The following is a 12,901-nucleotide window of genomic DNA, read 5'->3' on the forward strand; positions in this document are numbered from 1 at the left end:
GGCCAGCACCCCAAAATGAGCTTAGTTTGGTCTTCAATGAAGTCCAGTCTGGCGGGTGTTTCCAACACAGGAAGTTAGTTAATAAGCCATGGTCCTTCCACCAAGAGAGACCACTGAAGAGCACGCCATAGCACACTTAATTATACGGAAGGATTATCAAGGGAAGAATGTGGAGAGCAGGATCCTGTGGGTCCTGGGATCACACCCTTCAATTAAATTCCTTCTTATCCTCAGGCTGACCCAAAGGTGTAAAGTCAGGACAGGGTGCAGCCCCTTCCACTTCCTAAGGTCGGAACACCTCACCTCCATCTTTCCCACATCCTTTCTCGGGGATCTGTCGGGTGGTCTTCTACACCCTTCAAATACAGAGTTATCATTCCCCACAGCATTAGTCCCAGACAACTGGGCTCACTCTGATGAATGCTCCCTTCGGTGAGGAAGCCTTGCCCCATCCTACCCCCAATTTCTGATGGGGCTACATCCCTGAGGCTAGAATGTGTTTTTGGCACTTCCTCAGTGAAGAAGAGAAACCGGCACGAACACAGGTGCACGCACGCTCTTGTTTACCGTCATCTAGGACAATCTACCTTAACACAAACACACATATAAATATTGTTTGGGCTTTGTTTTTACACGCAATCGGCTCATAATAGGCCTATTAGTCTGCCACTAGGATTGAACTAAATTCATGCTTAGGACTGAAACATTTCTCCAAGGATACGGTCTGCAGAGATGCACCCCTGATGAGATGATCTTTCAATACGTTGGCGGGGCAGCCAGGTCTCGGCGCCTCAGACCTCTGCACGCCAGAAGAGGCTACAGGACTCCTAACGAAAGACCTGGAGGCAGATTGCTCAAGACAAGGAAGAGAGGTCAAACAGCTATCTCCTCAACACTGTTGGTCGCTCCAAAATTACAGGGTTTGGATTTTGGATACTGTTGGGTTTATGTTGACTCTTATTCTCTCCATTAGAAGGAGGGCTGACTTCCTTGTTACGTATTTATGCCAGTATATGTATGCTTAGAGCAAATTCTGGAAGTAAATACAACAAAATGTTTAAAGTAGTTATGGAAATGACTTGAAATGAAAATATTCTTTTTTTATTGTTACCTGTGTTTTCCTTCTCTATTTTGCCAAAGAAATTGAAGCCATTGGCTTGAGCTGACTGAAATTCCTGTTGCCTTCTCTACACCACTCCCCTAAGTTCTCATCCATCTCTGTGACCACATGCATCCTTCCCTCCTTCCCTCCAAAATCAGAGGCTGAGGCAAACTCTCCTTCCATGTCCTTATTACCTCTCTCTGTGTTCTAACTATACCTAACGTGTAAAACTGACATATTCATGCATTACAGAGTTGCTGTCAGCAGTCATACTTCTGATAAATAAAAAGAGCACAGTAATGAAAATGATAATGTTTTGTCTCTCCGTACCTCAGTTTCTTCATCTATAACAGTGATGGTGAACCTATGACACTCATTTTTTGGTTGATTTTTCTTTGTTAAATGGCATGTAAATATATAAAATAAATATCAAAAATATAAGTCTTTGTTTTACTATGGTTGCAAATATCAAAAAATTTCTATATGTGACATGGCACCAGAGTTAAGTTAGGGTTTTTCAAAATGCTGACACGCCACGCTCAAAAGGTTCGCCATCACTGATCTATAAAATGGGGTGATTATAGTACCTACCTCATAGGACTATTGTAAAGATTAAATGAGTTAATTTTATGTTAAGGACTTAGAAGAGCACCTGATATACAGTAGGTATCTATAAGTGTTTGCTAGTGTTAATATTACTGTACTAATTAGTGTTACTAGTATTAATATTAGTGCACTAGAGGCCCAGTGAGTGAAATTCATGCATGGGGGGTGGGTGTCCCTCAGCCCAGCCTGCACCCTCTCCAATCTGGGACCCCGCGAGGAATGTCTGACTGCCCATTGGACATTCGGACATCCCTCTCACAATCCAGGACTGCTGGCTCCCAACCGCTCGCCTGCCTGCCTGCCTGATTGCCCCTAACTGCTTCTGCCTGCCAACCTGATCACTCCCTAACCACTCCCCTGCCAGCCTGATTGATGCCTAACTGCTCCCTTGCAGGCCCTATTGCCGTTAATTGCCCTCTCCTGCTGGCCTGGTCACCCCCAACTTCCCTCCCCTGTAGGCCTGGGTCCCCCCCAACTGCCCTCCCTTTCAGGCCTGGTCCCTTCCAACTGCCCTCCCCTGCTGGCCTGATAGCCCACAATTGCCCTCCCCTGCTGGCCATCTTGTGGTGGCCATCTTGTGTGTTGGAGTGATGGTCAATTTGCATATTGACTCTTTATTATATAGGATTCCCTCATTTCTGCCAAAACTTTGATTCATCAACTATCTCTCTCTCTATACACACACACACACACACACACACACACACACACACACTCTAGAGGCCCGGTGCATGAAAATTCATGCACTGGAGAGGGGGGCCCTCAGCCCGGTCTGCTCCCTCTCACAGTCCAGGAGCCCTCAGGGGCAGGAGGTGACCCAGTGATCAGGGGAAGACGAAGCCCCTATCACACCTAGGCCAGCTTTGGTTACCTACACCTCAGGCAGCCCTGGGCAGCTGGGCAGCTAACATCTGAGGCTTACCTGCTTCTTGGGCCAGCCCTGTGTGGCTGGGGGGCTGAGGGGACTGGGCGCCACCATCTTGTGGCTATGGGCACTGCCATCTTTGAGGGAGAGGCAATCAATTAGCATATTCCCTCCTTATTGGCTGTGGGCGCTGACATCTTTGTGATGGCATGAGAGTCAATTAGCATATTTCTGCTTTATTAGATAGGCTTTTCTTTTAATCCCCACCAGAGCATATTTTTTCATTTATTTTTAGAAAGAGTAGAAGGAGGGGGAGAGACAGAGAGAGAGTAACATCAATATGAGAGAGATACATCGGTTGCCATGGCCCTGACCAGGGCCAAGGATTAAGCCTACAACCAAGGTATATGCCCTTGACTGGCATCGAACCTGAGACCCTTCAGTCTGCAGGCTAGCACTGTAACCACTGAGCAAAACTGGCTAGAACTCCCCTCCTATATTTTAAACCTCTCTCTCTCTTCAGATTCCTTCCCTTAGTTTATTTAGAGTCAACAATCTTCAACCCCTAACTCCACCCTTGATTTTACTAACCTTTCTCTCCTCCCTTCAAGTCCAGACGTCTGAAAGAAGTGGGTTTTGAGGTTCACTTTCCACATTTACTCACATTCAGCACTTCGTCACTCATGATATAATACAATCTGCTGTCCCTCTCACATCTCCATTGAAACTCCTCCAGCAAAGACAAATGGCATGCTTTTACAAAATTCAAAGACACTATTTTGTTCTTATCTTTCTGGACCTTTCTTTCTTATCTGACCCCACTCTCTCTCCTGAAATCTTTTTCCTTGCCTCTCCTGTCCTCCTCCTTCTCTGGACTCTCATCTCAGCCTCCTTGCCTGGGTTCTTTCTCGTCACTCAGTCCTCGAGCGTTGATGCTCCCCAGGGTCTGTGTGCAGCTGCCTGCCCTCCTCATTCTGTCCTCTCTCCCTAAGGAAGCATAGACACTGCCAGACTACTTATCCTATAACAACCAAATTACACTTCTAGCTCTGGCCTCTCTCCTAAGCTACAGCCCATTTATCCTAGTACAAGCTGGATATTTACACCTGGAGGTCTCGCAGCACTGTCTAAACCAGTGGTTCTCAACCTTCCTAATGCCGCAACCCTTTAATACAGTTCCTCATGTTGTGGTGACCCCCAATTTCATTGTTACAAATTGAACATAATTAAAGCATAGTGATTAATCACAAAAACAATATGTAATTATATGTGTGTTTTCCGATGGTCTTAGGCGACCCCTGTGAAAGGGTCATTCGACCCCCAAAGGGGTCGCGACCCACAGGTTGAGAACCGCTGGTCTAAACTTAAACTCACTGTCTTCTTAAACTTACATGTCCTTCAGGTTCCCTGCTTAAACAGGCAAAACTATCATGGCCATCCACCATCACCATCTTCTGAGCGAGAGCCTCAGGAAACAGCCTAGACTTCTTCTTCTAGTCATGTCTCAAGTCCAGCAGAGCTCATTTTCCTAGTTTTTCTCAAGTCCATCCACTTCTCTCCATAGCAGGCCATGGCAGATGCAGGCAGTGAAAGCATTGTCTCAATCTCTTAATCCATCCTCCTCCTAACTTTCCTCCTTTTTCATTCCCCTCTTGATCTGTTTACTCATTCAATCAGTCAGTCAGTCAACCAACAAACACAGGTTGAACATCTACAATATTCTAGGCCCTAGGGATACAGAATGGAAAAAGATAATGCCCCCGAGGGAGCTCGGGATTGGTGAGAAAGGGCCACCCAGAAGCCCAGGTCATGAAATATGCACACAGGAGCTCAGGAGTCCTTCTGTCTGAACTGAGAGGATTTTTATATAATATTTCAAGCAAACAAAGAAGTATAGACACCAACATATCTTACATCTAAACACCCAGCTCTCTGGAATTCTGATATTTATCTTTCCCCTGTATACTATAAAATATATATGTATCTGTTATAATTTTCATGTTTTCAAACTTCATGTAAAATGTCCTTATGACATTTTTTCTCAACACTATGTTTTTGAGATATATTCATTGTTTATATCAGGAGTATTTTCACTGCTTTGTAGTATTCCATTTACTTATTCTCCTGTTGATGGATATGTAGGCGATTTCCAGGTTTTCCAATATGAGCTATGTTATAATAAATTTTTATGCATGTCCCATAGGTGTCTCCTTGTGCACACGTAGGATTTCTCTAGAAGTCCATTGTAGAGTTGAAGGACATGCATATCTGACGTTCCTTAGACATTGCCAAATTGCTCTTCAAAGTGATTATACCACCAGCAGCCCATCAGAGTTTCTGTTTATCTACTCTACATCCTCGTAAATATTCAGTAGTATCCTTTTTTAATTATTGCCAACCCAATGGGTGTGAAATGGTATCTCATATAGCTTAAATTTTTATTTCTTTGATTATTAGTAAAGTTGCCCATTCAGTTTTCTTTTTGAGTAGCAAATACCTTCTCCTAGCCTGAGTCTTGTCTTCAAATGTATTTAAGATGTCTTTTTTGAACAGAAGTTGCTCTGTGAATGTCCTTCATTCCCTTTATGTTTGATTTTTGTGTCCTGTTTAAGAAATGATTACCTGCTCAGAGGTCATAAAGATTTCTCCGTATTTCATCTAAACGTTTTAAAGGTTCCCTTTTTAGTTATTTATTTTGGAGAATGGAACTAAGAACCTAATTTAATGTTTTTCCACGTGGATAACAAATTTTCCAAGCATCACTTATTTCTAAAAGTAATTTCTTTTTCCTGCTGATTTGAAATGCCAACTGTTGTATATCATTTCCATATGTGCGTGGGTCTCTTCCTGGGCTCTCTGTTCTGCACCATCACCCCACTCTCTAATTATCATTCCTTTGTAATATCACTAAGTCCTGTTATCTTGTAGGTTAAGTCTTCCTCCCATCCCACCTCCTTGTGTTCTTTTCTAAAATTATCTAGCTCTTGCTCTTCCATATGAATTTTAAGATCAGTTTGTCAAGTTCCAGAAAAAAAAAACTTTATAGGGATTTTAAAATTGAAATTTAATTGAATTTCTAGATTATTTGGAAGAAATTGGCTTGTTTAGGATATTGAGTCTTCTGATCCATGAACCTATGTCTCTTCACTTATTTTCAGGTCTTCTTTTGTATTCTTCCCACAATGTTGTACAATTTTCTCCATAAAAATCCTCCTATCTTCTGTTAGATTAATCACGAGGCATCTCATACTTTATTGTGCCATTATGAATGAGATGTTTGTTTTTCCTATTACATTGCTTACTGTCCATAATTGATGTGTAGGAAGACTAATAATTTTTCTGTGTTGATCTTGTGTCCAGCAATATTGCTGAATTAATTTAATACTTTTAATAGTTTATCTGTACATTCTTTTGAATTATCTATGTAGATGATTACAGTCTGCATAATAAAACACTTACATTTCTTTCTTTCCAATTTTTATACCTCTCCTTTTTTTCCTTGAGTTGTTGCACAGGCTAGGTCCTCCAATGTGGACAAGAAGTAATGATAGTAGGCATCTTGTCTTACTCCTGGATATAAAAGAAATGTTTCTGAAATTGCACCATGTGCATATGCTTGCTGTTGATTTTTTTATATATTTTTATAGATTTCAGAGAGGAAGGGAGAGGAAGAGAGATAGAAACATCAATAATGAGAGAGAATCATTGATCGGCTGCCTCCTGCACACCCCCCACTAGGGATCAAGCCTGCAACCCGAATATATGCCCTTGACCAGAATGAAACCCGGGACCCATCAGTCTACTGGCTGACGCTCTATCCACTGAGCCAAACTGGCTAGGGCATCCTGTTGATTATTGATGGATAACCTTTATCCTGTTCAAAAAGTTTTCTTCTATTCCCAATTTGGTGAGTTTTGTCATGAATGGATGTAAAATTTTATCAAATGCTTTCTTTTTTTTAAATATATTTTATTGATTTTTTACAGAGAGGAAGGGAGAAGGATAGAGAGTTAGAAACATCAATGAGAGAGAGCATCCCCTCACTGGGGATGTGCCCGCAACCAAGGTACATGCCCTTGACCGGAATCGAACCTGGGACCCTTCAGTCCCCAGGCCGATGCTCTATCCAGTGAGCCAAACCCAGCCAGGACCCAAATGCTTTCTTTGCATCTGTTAAGTTGTTCATATATTTTCTCCTTTATTTTTTTTAATATGGTAAATCACATTAATAAACTTTCCTAAATTAAATATTCTCACATTCTGAAATAAACTCTAATTATACACTGCTAAATTCATTTTGCTAGTATTTTATTTATAACTTTTGCATCTAGATTCTTAAATGAGTAACAGTTCTCCATGACAATAATAACAATTATCCCAGATTAGCTGATTAAAACAACAATAAACATTTATTATCTCTCAGTTTCTGTGGTTCAGGAATATGGGAGCAACTTAGATGGGAGATTGTGTCTTAGGGCACTCATGAGTTTACAATCAAGCCAGTGCTGCAGTCATATGAAGGCTTGACTATGACTGGAGGAACCACTTCTAAGATGACTCCTCACATGACTGGTGATTTGGTGTTGGATGTTGGCAAAAGGCTCAGTTCTTCATCATGTGGATGCACCGGTTCTCAACCTGTGGGTTGCAAACAATGAAAATACATCCTGCATATCAGATATTTGCATTACGATTCATAACGGTAGCAAAATTACAGTTATGAAGTAGCAATGTGTTCCGCGCACCTGTATAAGAGTGTAGATGTTTTTTGTGTCTCTTTGTTGTTGTTCAATTTATTTAAAGAAGAGGCAAGTCCCACTTTGGGAAGCCTAGCTGTGAGTGGTGGGGTTGAAAGCGTGAGAGCGGTTGCAAGAACGTCCCAGCAGCTGCCGAGCATTCTTAATCTTGGGGGCTCTTCTTGCTCTCCCTCTCGGGGTTCGGCCACCAGAAACAGCTAGTGAGATTTCTGTTTGTCTGCAGTATAATTTTGGCTGTCTATCTTTTAGGGATTTGGGGTTGTTCTTCCCTTGTTTATTGTGAGAATAAGCAAATCATCTTTTCTGTTGAAGAACAGCTTAGACAGCCACCATGTTGGCCACATGGCTTGCCGCTCCCCTGGGGGCCGCCATCTTGAAACAGCAAAGGCCAACCCCTCCCTTTGAATTAGCCAATCGGGAAAGACCATGCACCTGAGCTCCAATCAAGAGCAAGGGACAGGTGACGTGCATTGTTGAGGCACTCTGCTTCAGAAAGGAACTTACAAAGATTCCGAGCCGCGTTCAAACAGAAAACTTTCAGGTGGGTAGCATGTGTCCAGTCAGGGACACCGGGCAAGCCAAGAGTCATGATTCCCTGTGGGGGTGCCTGCCAGTGATACTCTGGGTATGTGCGTTTCACAGATTGGGAGTTTATGGTTTATTTTCAATGCTCAATACGCTGTTTGCAATAAGCCATGTGCCTCATTTTAAAATCTCACATATTATTTATTCTTTATATGCTGAAATTATAATTGAATCCAAGTAAAGTCTAGGAAAATTACTGAAACCTTCCATAATCCCTCTGTACATGCAAATAAGCCAAAGGGGATACTCTTTAAAAATATAATTGCTAATATTTACAGGGTAAACTAAGATTGTTGTTAAAATACTAAATTTGACAGTAATTACAGTCACCATACATGAAAAATCACTTGAAATATATGGCTTTGCCAGCAGTATTTATTAAAATCTCAAAAAGCAACCATGTTTGCTACATTTGTTGCTTGGTGTAAAAAAGAAAGAAAAGTGTCTGGAAGGAAATAAAAAGAGGTTTCCTTCAGATGTCTAACTGTAATGAAAAATCAATATATTGGGCCTCATAAGCTAAAGTAAGTAATTTGTGTTTTTGCCTTCCTAAACAAAGTTTATGTAAAGTTACCCAAAGACTAATAGCAGAAATTTAATTAATGTCATTTACTGTCCATAACTTAGGACAAGTAAAGTTAAAAAATAAATCTTATTTCAGATTTATTTAAATTGGCTAATGAAAATAAATGAATATTCATAAAAACTTTGTTGTACTGGGCAGGAAACTGTTCCTGAAGCATTAACTAATTTTTTACTAATGGTTTATCTCATAGTAAACTTGCTTAACATGCAATGAATCCAAAGCAGTCATATTTCTGTGCAGAAAATTAAAATTAAAAAGTTATCAAGACTGCATTGCAAAATTTCCAAAAGCCTCTTAATATTATTTAAATCAAAAAAAGAAGGTGTTAGTGTTGTTGCAGAAGACCAAAGAAATACTAAGCATGTTTCCTAGAAAAAGGGAGGGACCTCGTTTATTAACACTAGTGGACTCCAGGAATAATTTCCAAATCAGAGTGAAGAAACATGCAGAGGGCTTCACTTTTTATAACCTTCTGGGGTCTTTGTCTTGCAGATATGGTTCCGCCCCCTTTCATGGGCTTACAGGAAAGCCCCCAGGTGTTGGGGGTCCCCAAGACATATCCGATGATCTGTCCTGGGGCCAGCGATAATGACCCCCCCCCCCCCCAGGGCAGTTCATTGTTCACAGTTTTTATGGCCTGACATGCCTTGCAAGACCAGTTTCCTCCTCAGAAGCACATCCTATAATGATTCTTTCAGTGAGGTCTTTATCTGTATGGAAAGGTTCCTTTTTGTCTTTTTTTTCTCTTGAATCTTTTTTTAAATAAATCTTTATTGTTCAGATTATTACAATTGTTCTTCTTCCCCCCCCCCCATAGCTCCCCTCCACCCAGTTCCCACCCCACCCTGTATCCTTACCCCCCCCCCCACTGTCCTCGTCCATAGGTATATGATTCTTGTCCAGACTCTTCCCGCACCCCCCTCACTTCCTTCCCCCCGAGAATTGTCAGTCCACTCCCTTTCTATGCCGCTGATTCTGTTCTATTCACCAGTTTATTCTGTTCGTCAAATTTTTTATTCACTTGATTTTTAGATTCACTTGATAGATATGTATTTGTTGTCACTTTGTTGTTCATAATTTTTATCTTTACCTTTTTCTTCTTCTTCCTCTTCTTAAAGAATACCTTTCAGCATTTCACATAATACTGGTTTGGCGGTGATGAACTCCTTTAGCTTTTTCTTATGTGTGAAGCTCTTTATCTGACCTTCAATTCTAAATGATAGCTTTGCTGGGTAGAGTAATCTTGGTTGTAGGTTCTTGCTATTCATCACTTTGAATATTTCTTGCCACTCCCTTCTGGCCTGCATAGTTTCTGATGAGAAATCAGCTGACAGTTGTATAGGTACTCCCTTATAGGTAACTAACTGTTTTTCTCTTGCTGCTTTTAATATTCTCTCTTTGTCTTTTGCCCTTGGCATTTTTATTATGATGTGTCTTGGTGTGGTCCTCTTTGGATTCCTCTTGTTTGGGGTTCTCTGCACTTCCTGGACTTGTAAATCTATTTCTTTCACCAGGAAGGGGAAGTTTTCTGTCATTATTTCTTCAAATGTGTTTTCAATATCTTGCTCTCTCTCTTCTTCTGGCATAATTCAGATGTCGGTACGCTTGAAGTTATCCCTGAAGCTCCTTACACTATCTTCATATTTTTGGATTCATTTTTTCTTTTTTCTTTCTTTTTTCTTTTTTTAAAATATATTTTTATTGATTTCAGAGAGGAAGGGAGAGGGAGAGAGAGGTAGAAACATCAATGATGAGAGAGAATCACTGATCGGCTGCCTTCTGCACTCCCCCCACTGGGGATCGAGCCCGCAACCTGGGCATATGCCCTGACTGGGAATTGAACCAGTGACCTCTCGGTTCCTGGGTCGACGCTCAACCGCTGAGCTACACCCGGCTGGGCTGGATTCTTTTTTTCTTTTGATTTTCTGGTTTGGTGAGTTTTGCTTCTTCGTATTTCAAATCTTTGACTTGATTCTTGGGATCCTCTCATCTGCTGTTGGATCTCTGTATATTATTCTTTATTTCAGTCAGTATATGCTTAATTTCTAATTGGTCCTTTTTCATATCCTTGAGGGTCTCACTATATTTCTCAGAGGTTTCTAGAAGATTCTTAAGTAGCCTTATAACCGTGGTTTTGAACTCTATATCAAGTAGTTTGCTTTCCTCCATTTTTTTCATTTGTGACATGTTTCTTTGTCTCTGCATTTTGGTTGCTTCCCTGTGTTGATAGAGTGGCTTTGTGTGCTAGGTGTCCTATAGGGCCCAGTGGCTCAGCCTCCCTAATTACCTGAGGTGGACATTCTTGATGCATCCCTTTGTGGGCTGTGTGCACAGTCTTGTTGTAGTTAAGCCTTGATTGCTGTTGGTATCACTGGGAGGAATTGACCTCCAGGCCAATTGGCTGTGAGGACCAGTTGTGTCTACAATGGGAGAACTTCTATGCTGGAGACACCCTTATGGGGCAGGACTTGCTTCAGTGGGGCTTTGGCGCTCGCTGAGTCTGCCCCCTGAGTGTGTCTCTTATGGATGTGAAGAGTTGTAATCTGGATGGTCTCACTCTGACCACTGGGTAGACTGGCTCTTGGATCTCCAAGGAGGTGCAAAGTAAGTCAGCCACTGCCTGAGGCCACCCTGCAGGAGCTACAGAGAGATCTGCAGATTCCTCCTCTTTGTTTGGGGTTTGGAGGTGCCCAGATGAGGTGCAGCTGTGAAGTAATGCAGGCTGCTGAGGAGCCTTAGGCCTTCTTTTGGAAACTCTGAGGTTCTCTGACCCAGCTAGAGTTTGACAGGTTTTTAGGCAGAGAAAGGCCAGGCCATTCGTATGCAAAAGCCTCTGCATACAGCTTGAGTGAGGCTGTAAATTGGGTGGGGCAGGGTCTCAGGGAATCACTAGGGTGGAGCAAACTGCAATGGCTGCCAGTCTGCTTTGCCTCAGAGAGGTCCTGGGGGTCTGTGTCCCTCGGTCCCGTGCAGGAGCAATGAACATTGCAAGCACCTCTGCGAGAAAGCTGCCCTCACGTTCTGGCCCAATGCCAGACAGTCCAGTTTCTCTCCGTATAAGTCTGGGTCCCCAAATTCTCGCCCATAACTGGAGTTCAGAGCAGTCAGGAGCTTGTATCTCCCTCCAGATTGAAGAAGACAACAGTGTACCGGGCTGCCAGCCCCTTCCGCGCGCACCTCCGTACCTCCACACTTCCACACCTCTGCACCTCCTACCGGACTCAATGCACTTTTCTCTTTCCTTCTAGAATTTCCACTCAGCCAGCCTTCCCATGGTTCTGGGTGATATTCGTTTTGTCTTTTAGTTGCAGTTTTAATGTGGTTGTGCGCAGCAGCAAGTTCAGGTGTTTACCTATGCCGCCATCTTGGTTGTCCCCTTTTTGTCTTTAACGTCAACTGTAAGTTCACTGGGTATAAAAGTCCAGTGGCACTTTGAAAATACTGCTCCAGATGGAGTATTATTTTGCTGAGGCTAGAAGTTCCTTTGTAAGTAATCTGTCTTTCCTCGGGTCTATTGTAAGGTCTTTTTCTCTTTGCCTTTGATGTTCTGTAATTTCCCCAGGGAAATTTCTCTGCGACTATTTCCTCATATATCACTTCACTGTGATTCCATTCCTTTTTATTTTTCCAAAATTCTTATTGGACATACATTGTCATTTTACATGCCATCTTTCATGATTCATAAGTGCTTTTATATTTTTAATCTCTGTCTCTGTTTACTGTATTAGTGTTCATTCCTAAGCAATGTCTTCTAATTCACTAAATCCCTCTTGTGTCTAGTCTAACAGTTTATTCTGTCTAGTGTATTTTTTAATGATCACTGTTTTCATTTCCAAGATTTCTTATTGATTCCTTTTACATCTACTTCTCTTTTTTTGTTTTTGTATCCACCCTCATTCATGTCTTGTTAAATTTCAATGGATATTAAGCCTTCATTTGCCTTTTTAGGCATACTAAGCATTTTTTGTAATTATTTATAAGATTTTCACAAAGCTAATTTAATCTAGGATGGATTCCTATTACAAATGTTGATTCTGTTGACTGTTTTCTTACCACATTTTCATATATTTTGGTTTAAAATCTCATAGTGAGTTAAAGAATTTTTAAATTTTGTATTTACATCTATTTTTTAGTCTGTTTCTACATGTCCTGAGTTGAGACCCCAGGCTCAGTTGAAAACCAGGTCTTATAATAGTGCTTCAGGGCTCCTGCTCTGCTGTGGTATGAGGACATCACAGATCCAGGAACATAGCCAGAGGACGGCTTGGCTCTGCTCCTAGTCAAAATTTGTCTTCATCTTCCCACATTTCAAGCCCCAGACTGCATAGGAACAGCTGGCTTTTTTTCTTGCCTCTTTTCATAAACAGAGCGACCCTCACCCCACCTCGGACTACACAGAG

Source organism: Myotis yumanensis, unplaced genomic scaffold (genome assembly GCF_028538775.1).
Source record: "Myotis yumanensis isolate MYYU_CA2020_CCGP unplaced genomic scaffold, mMyoYum1.0.hap1 SCAF_2, whole genome shotgun sequence".
NCBI lineage: Eukaryota > Metazoa > Chordata > Mammalia > Chiroptera > Vespertilionidae > Myotis > Myotis yumanensis.